General features: G+C 35.2%; 1 long non-coding RNA gene across 1 annotated transcript; it reads right to left on the bottom strand.

Annotated features, from left to right (window-relative positions):
- Window positions 1–367: 367 nt before the first annotated feature.
- LOC112767419 (uncharacterized) lies at window positions 368–6,511 on the bottom strand. Its single transcript, XR_003184899.2, has 4 exons — window positions 5,963–6,511; window positions 4,323–4,535; window positions 1,032–3,265; window positions 368–867 (listed from the first exon to the last, which is right to left on the bottom strand). It is a non-coding gene; the product is annotated as an uncharacterized lncRNA (long non-coding RNA).
- Between the last annotated feature and the right edge of the window lie 1,045 nt (window positions 6,512–7,556).

Here is a 7,556-nt window from a genome sequence, read left to right on the forward strand (position 1 = left end):
TTATGTTTGTGCTGCTGATCATGTGATACTTATTATGTTATGTGGATGCTCTACTGTTGGACAAATTTTCTTTTAACTACTATTATGACTTTATTTAGAATACTAATGTCATGGCCTTCAGTTATGTTCATAGAATATACTAGAATAGATATGTAAATACAAAATGTTAGCCTCCCATGCTAAAATATTGCTCTGATACCTGAAGTGTACCTCATTTATCATTTGATAAATGGCCTCACTTGAAACAAGTTTTGGTAGATTGTAGAAAGTCCATTTGTGAATTAGGTGGTACAATGACAAAAAAAAAGTAGGTATAAAAAATATCACGCTACATAGCACAATCTCAGGTGCTCCAATGCTAGTTTAATATGAACACAACATTGTCCGAAATACACAACATAATATTAATGAACCATAAGTCTCCCTTGGGCATATGCATCCTCTCATGTGGCAGTGAACTATACCCACCCCTCTCCATCACACTCCTTGTGTCCCAGTAGAACATGATTAAAACATTAATATTGTCTACAATACTTTGCCTTAAAAACATCGAACATCACAATAAAGGAACCACAACATGAATGAAATAAATTACTTGCACTCAGCACCAACAGTATTAATTCAAAGAAGTCCCATTCATAAGTAACACATCACTTCAGAACCTTTTTCAAAGCACATTAACCTACCATAACATTGTCTAATATGGCAAAACAACTAAAATCATAAAAGTGGATAAGCACACTAAAAAGATGTAAATTTATCATAATTGGCTAAAACCCTCATTCACAAGTAGTCACGTCCATGCAACTAATTTCTCCGTGAAATCTTCCCGGTAGAATGAACTTGCCTCTGGCTGGGTCCACCATCCTGCAAAATGATACTTGGCCCGTCAGTTGAATCAAGTACTGAAGTTTAGAACATTAATGCACAACAAATATCATCAAATAAGTAACAACTACGAACGTGAAGCATTACCACATGTGGCAAATACGACACACGATAATCCTAGGAATCAACCAACACATACAAACCTCATCATCGATATCGTCGTCTGTGGCAGTGCAATTTCTTCGGTCATGGCCGAATCCGAGGTACCACTTACAACACCTCCTGTTATTGCTATTCATTCTCCCGCGAGGTGCACCCTTCGACCTGATAACCTTTGGACCAAGAATGTGGGTTTTCTTTGCCCCTAATTGAACGCAACGACCCCTCTGTCCGATGATAGGAAGAGATTCAAACTTCCTCGACATTCTGACAACTTTCGTCATGGCAATGTCATATGTTTCCTTGGCTTGCGCAGCTAGAAAACACATTAACAGGCAAGCACTTCACAATGCGTCGTATCTAACGCGAAATCCTTCTGTGGGATCCAATGCCGCATCCTTACTGTTGCTGCCGGCTACTTTGGCATCTTTGCACCACCTACAAAGCACCAATCGGCTCGGTAGCTCTTCCTTCTCTAGCTCTTTTAGGACACAAAATATATGGCAACAATGGATCCCTAATCTCTCCCACAACTTATAAGAACATGCATACTTATCACAACTTCTATCCAAGAACACCGTATACAATGCCTAAACCCCCTCAATCTATTTTTGCACCTCGTAGAATATCTCCCTCGTGTACAACTTGCTCACAGATCTTTCTAAGCTTTTGAGACCCGTAGTTATCACCGGATTTGAGTAAAGAGTCTTGTAATCTGCAATGAATTCGTTATTCCGGTAATCCTTAACTACTCGATCCAGGTTCTCAAACAACTCAAGTAAGCAATTCCCAGACTTGATAAATTTCTTCAGTGATGAATTAATACCCTCGCATTGAGAAATATTTCGAATGCCGGCACAAAACTTCCCACCCAAGTAAGCATTTGCCTATATATCTCTCTTTTTGTATGTTTTTGCAACCCAATCGTTGTCCTCTAGGCAGAATAACGTGACCATCTCCACTCAATAATTGTCAAACTCGTCCACATCAAAGTTACCATACACAACGATTTAAAATGTAGCACAAAAATCTTTGTCCTTGATATTCACAACAGCATTTCAAGCAAGATGCCAGGTGCATAGTTTATGTGTCGCGTTCGAAAATTCACTTCTAATGGCCTCTCGCATGGATTCATCACCGTCTGTGACAACTACTTTCAGCTCCTTCTGCCTCATTACCTCCAAGAAGCTACTTAGCAACCATTTGTAGGACGGAATCTTCTTGTCCTCTAGCAAACCAAACCCAAAAATAATTGTCTGTCTGTGGTGGTTGGTGCCTAAAAATATTACAAGAGGTCTATTATATAAGTTTTTTCTGTATGTCGAGTCAAATGCCAACACGTCACCAAAACATTTATAGTCATGCTGCATGTGACCATCTGAGCAAAACATGTGACCAAGGTGCTTCTCAGCGCAATACGAGTATTGCACAATTGCTATAGGATCCAACTCAGTCTTGCCCTTCAAGTAGCTTATTGTTGCGGTTGCAGCTCCCTTCACGATCTTGATTGCCTAACTCCATAAATATAATTATACATGTTCTTACTTATAAAGTTAAGATTGTGATATCCACCACACATATGGGCAAAGAAGACCATGATTTGAGTTGTCTGGAACCCGGCTTCATGCATGCTGTGTATATACGATTTGTGCCCCTCTGTGATCTTCCTATGCAGTGCCATTACATTAGTGAACTCTGGAGACGCCAAGTCGTGATTATGATCCTCAACCAATGTCTTTGTCCGCCACTTTCCACAACTTTTGTCTAGAAACACAACAAGCTTGCCATTGCAATTTGTTCTCGTCTCCAGTTTATGGGGCCTTTTTTAGTCAACCCTCTCATAGTGCTTCTTTTCACACAGCCCTTGTTGATTACAGTAGAAAAACTTCCTCACAATATTCCCTTGCTCGTCTTTAATAGAATCTCTCTTTTGCACCACAAAACCAATACCCTTTGCATACGCCACATAACTAGCATACGCATCTTCAACCCCGTTAAACTCTACAGACAACAACAAAGAAGCATTCACCGCACTAGACCGCTGAATTGTTCACCCATGGTATTCTCGGAGTTCCCATGATCCTCTGTTGAGGCATCTACGTCACTTCCACCACCATCACAGGATCGACTGGGCCACAATCACCTTCCTCAGTCTGCGGTTCCTCTGACCTGTTCGACTCATCTTCATCACCTGAATTGGTGCTCCAACCATCAGTCCATTGGCCTAACAACTCTGACGTGCTACCATCGTCCAAATCCGACTCACTATCACACATTCCTGGGGTAAAAAATAATGAAGCCAGTCAAGAACAAAGCATGTCATATACATAGTCGGTTACAGAATTAACTTAAATGGAGACAATTGCTATACAATTAGGCATTAACCAAAGTCCATAATTGTGACTGTGTTGTAATTAAAAACTTTAGCCAATTAAATTGATTATTACATCAAATAAAAAGTACTATTAAATTTTTTTACAAATTTTTTGGGACATCACTTTTGGCCAATGCAAATGCTCCGCTTATTATAATGTAGTTCATAGTTAAAAACTAATAGGACATGCATTCACATCATTTGTCACGCTACCTGGACCTAAACTTGCCAATGCATGAATGCAACTTTGAGCCAAGACCTAATGTGCCTGAATCACATTAGAGGAAGAAATAGGATATTTTCAATCCTTTATAACTCATACATAAATATGCCAAACATCACTTATAGCTTTATCAATACTTCTAATATTCACCTACAATCATCAATTCGTAATAATAGAAATAAAGTGTTAAATATTAACCCCTAAAACTTATCACTTCAAAATGTAAGACCTGTATAGAGAACGATCACCATACAAAACAGAATGAGAATGAAACATGTCACTTTAAGACAAAAAATTTGACCACATCTGGCCTTGAATGAAAAAGATAATTCTAGATTTTTTATTCCAATAACTCCATTTCGTGGGAGTTCAAAAGTTGCAAATGCTAGAATATGTGACTTGTAAAATTTAATGACGAAAATTGTTAAAGAAAAGGTACAAATTAAAAGTATTTCGGAAGGAAAATCATTTTGTTTTTATTTTAAAGAAATCTAAAAAAAAAATTATTTTTAGAAACGGTTCAAGACAAATTTTTACCATCCTGTAAATAAACAGAACAAAACAAAACACTTACTACCAAAACACTTGTGTAAGACTCCCATTTTTCATCCACACCTCTGCAATAGAGCTTTCTTTTGTGATTCGTATGATCTTTTATATTCTCTTAATTAAATGTTCAATTTCATTTGTCTCAAATTGACCAAAAACAAAGTTGAATTCTATGACCAGAATTCTTACCCGATATGCAAGACTTCCTACCCACCGATGACCGACTTCGATGGCAGTCCCAAAATACAACGCCATTACCTGCACAAATCCCTCCCCTACTTGCTATGCCCGGCTTCTTCCGAAGGTCACACTTGATTCGGGGTAACAACCCTCGTCATAAATTCTCTACTTTTAGAAGCAGACACCAAAAATACGATGTCGCTACTCCGTTTTACAAATAAACTTGCCACAATGCAAAAGAAAAAAAAACACATTAGATCAAATTTCAATTACAAATGCTAATATACACAGCAAATTTTATTTTTTATACAAAAGGTATATTCCTTTTTCATTGCACATTGTTATACTTTTTTGAATTTAAACTAGAGTCCTATATGTACTTAATATTTCATACAATTCATTCTTAAAAATCATAATGATAATATTTCAGCTGAAACTAACATTTTTAAACAAATATATATGGTGCCCTAATATCTATATCTTCGCTTAAATTTTCACTAAAATTATTCTAAGTCTCGGCTAAACTAATCACACATAATTATGATAGGAGGTTGCATGCAGGGGTAGGGTGTGATAGTAACTCAAATTATAGAAATGACTCTATCTTGTGATTTTTCATTGGTGGCAAAAAGGTGGCAATTTAGGTGCCTCATTTAACTCGCATTAATATCATTATCAATGGAAGCTATGTTTTCTGGCAATTAGGGTGCCTCATTTGATAGGATTTTTTTTCCGTAACATATTAATAGGACTCTAAAATGAATAATCTTCATTTGCAAACAAATAATAAAAGAAAAAATATATGGTAGTTATCTTCTTGTACTTCATTCTTCCAACATCAATATTGTCCACAATTTTCTTTCCTTGTATCTTCTCTTATTCCTTTCTTCCCTTTATATTTAACTTTTATCTGTATATCGTCAATAAAAAAAAAATAGGAAGTGTAGGTAATATTTTTTTCTTTTTGATTTTCATGTTCTGTAATCTTCAAGAGAGCTAAAAGGACAAATATTTCTAAAATTTCAGAACAAAAAAATCTTTCTGCTAAGTGCCAACTATAATGGTTCACTATTCATATATGATTCAAGAATGTCCTATGTGACTTTTGTTCCATATAAATTGATTGAGTCCTTGGTTTTTGACATTACAATGAAAAAATTGATTTTTTGGTAAAGGGTGAGCGGAGGAGAATTGCTAAAAAATGATATAAAATCACTTTGGTACAAATCGTTTGTACTTAACGCACACTGTTTTTGTTTTCAAATGCATAAGGTTTGTCATTTAATTTTTCTAAATGGAGATATCAAGAATTTGGCAGTGATTAAATCTTCTATCTATTATATGTATAGTCAGAAACATCTAGTTTTGTTCCAATCACTTATTTGTAGGATGCAGAGTCAAAAGGCGCCGGTAAGAAACAATTTTTTGGGTGATTGATTATAGGGATCATCTTGATCTTGAGCATTATAACTCTTTTTAATTTTCAGTTGTATTTATTTAGTTTAGGAAATTCAAATTGAGCATGTATGTGTAGTTTGTTTGGAACAAAATCAGAGTATCATATGCCTAACAAAGCCGATTGACACAAAACCATCTCAGCAAATTCAGAACAACTGCATATTCATCAGATTTAGAACAAAAAAACTCACCAAAATTAGAGCATACAAGAAGAACGAATAGGAGCCAGAGTCCACCGATTCAGAATAACAACGACACATAGGAAAAGAGATGGAGGACACTAGGGGAGGCACAGAGCCAGCTACGGATGCCAGGGTTCAGGGTTTCCAGCCTTGTGAGAGAGAGAGACAGAGATCGGGAGGGAAGGAGAGAGAGGAGAGGCGACAATGGAGCAAAGTCTAGGGTTCCACTCTTCTCTCCAAGTCGCCGGTGAATATTCTGATTCTGCTCTTTGGAATCACTTGACTCTGGTAAAAGGTAGATTCTAATGTTGCTGTCAGGTAGCGTCGCCTCGATCAACGACTCTATCCTTCGTCTAAACCTTCCTCAGTGAATCCACTTCCAGAAGCGGGCGTCGAAGATGGCCTTCGCCCACCTCCCACAACTAAAAGCCCAACTTCAAATTGAACCCTAATTTTTCTGAGTGCTTCGAAGGTTTGTTCATTTGGCTCATAGATTTAGGAAACTTTTAATTTTTCCTTTCAATTTCTGTTTCTATTCTCCCCATCTTTCAACAATAGGCGTGTTTGACATTTAAAAAAGCCAACTACACAAATTATATTTGATAATCCCATTATCTGTTTTAAAAAAATCAACTACATAGTTCATTTACATCATTCACTAATTTATTTGTTAATTAGTATAGTTTAGCGTCGAAAACATTTACCATGCCTCCATTAGCGTATTCACCGTAGTTAGCAAAGTCAATAGATTTGGTCTTCTACCCCATTTAAGCCATGTGTTGTTCTCGAATTGGCTCTTCTGACTTAGCCACCTTAGCCACGGTTTCACTTTATTCACCACATACGTCACCTTGGTTAATAGCCGTCTTTTCATTCTTCTTCAACTTAGTTCTCTTTATCTTTGATTTGAAAACCAACATATTAGCATAATTATTGTAGTAAAACTGACGAGCTTCGTCGGGAATTTCAACTAGCATAAGAGCAGCTCCAATGGGTGGTCCTCATTGCACTTTTTCCTGACACATGGTGGAATTTACCGTTGGAGAAGGAGAGAGATGAGTTCCTTCACGGAGGCCAAGGCAGAAGAGTCCCTCTGAGCAGGGACTCAAACATAACCAATGGTAACTTGCCACATGGCAAGTTACCTTTTAAATAAATACATATAAAATTATAATTAAATAAATAATTATATTAAATAATTAAATTATAATAAATAATTATATTAAATAATTAAATTATAATAAATAATTATATTAAATAATTAAATAAAACTAAATTTAATAATAATTATAATAGTTAATTAAATTAAATAATTATAATTTTATTTAATTAATAGTTTATATTAATTATTTAAATAATAATTAATTAAGTAATTAAATTATAATTAATTTATTAATAATTATAATAATTAATTAGATTAAATAATTAATTATTTATTTAATTAATAATTTATATTAATTATTTATATAATAATCAATATTAAATATTATTTATATTATTATATTAAATTAGCCGTTGTAAAACTAGCCGTTGTAAAATTATCTGTTGCAAAACTAGTCGTTATTATGTTACCGTTATTATTAATAAATTAATATTTTGTTAC

The sequence above is a fragment of the Arachis hypogaea genome, chromosome 17 (genome assembly GCF_003086295.3).
Source record: "Arachis hypogaea cultivar Tifrunner chromosome 17, arahy.Tifrunner.gnm2.J5K5, whole genome shotgun sequence".
Lineage (NCBI taxonomy): Eukaryota > Viridiplantae > Streptophyta > Magnoliopsida > Fabales > Fabaceae > Arachis > Arachis hypogaea.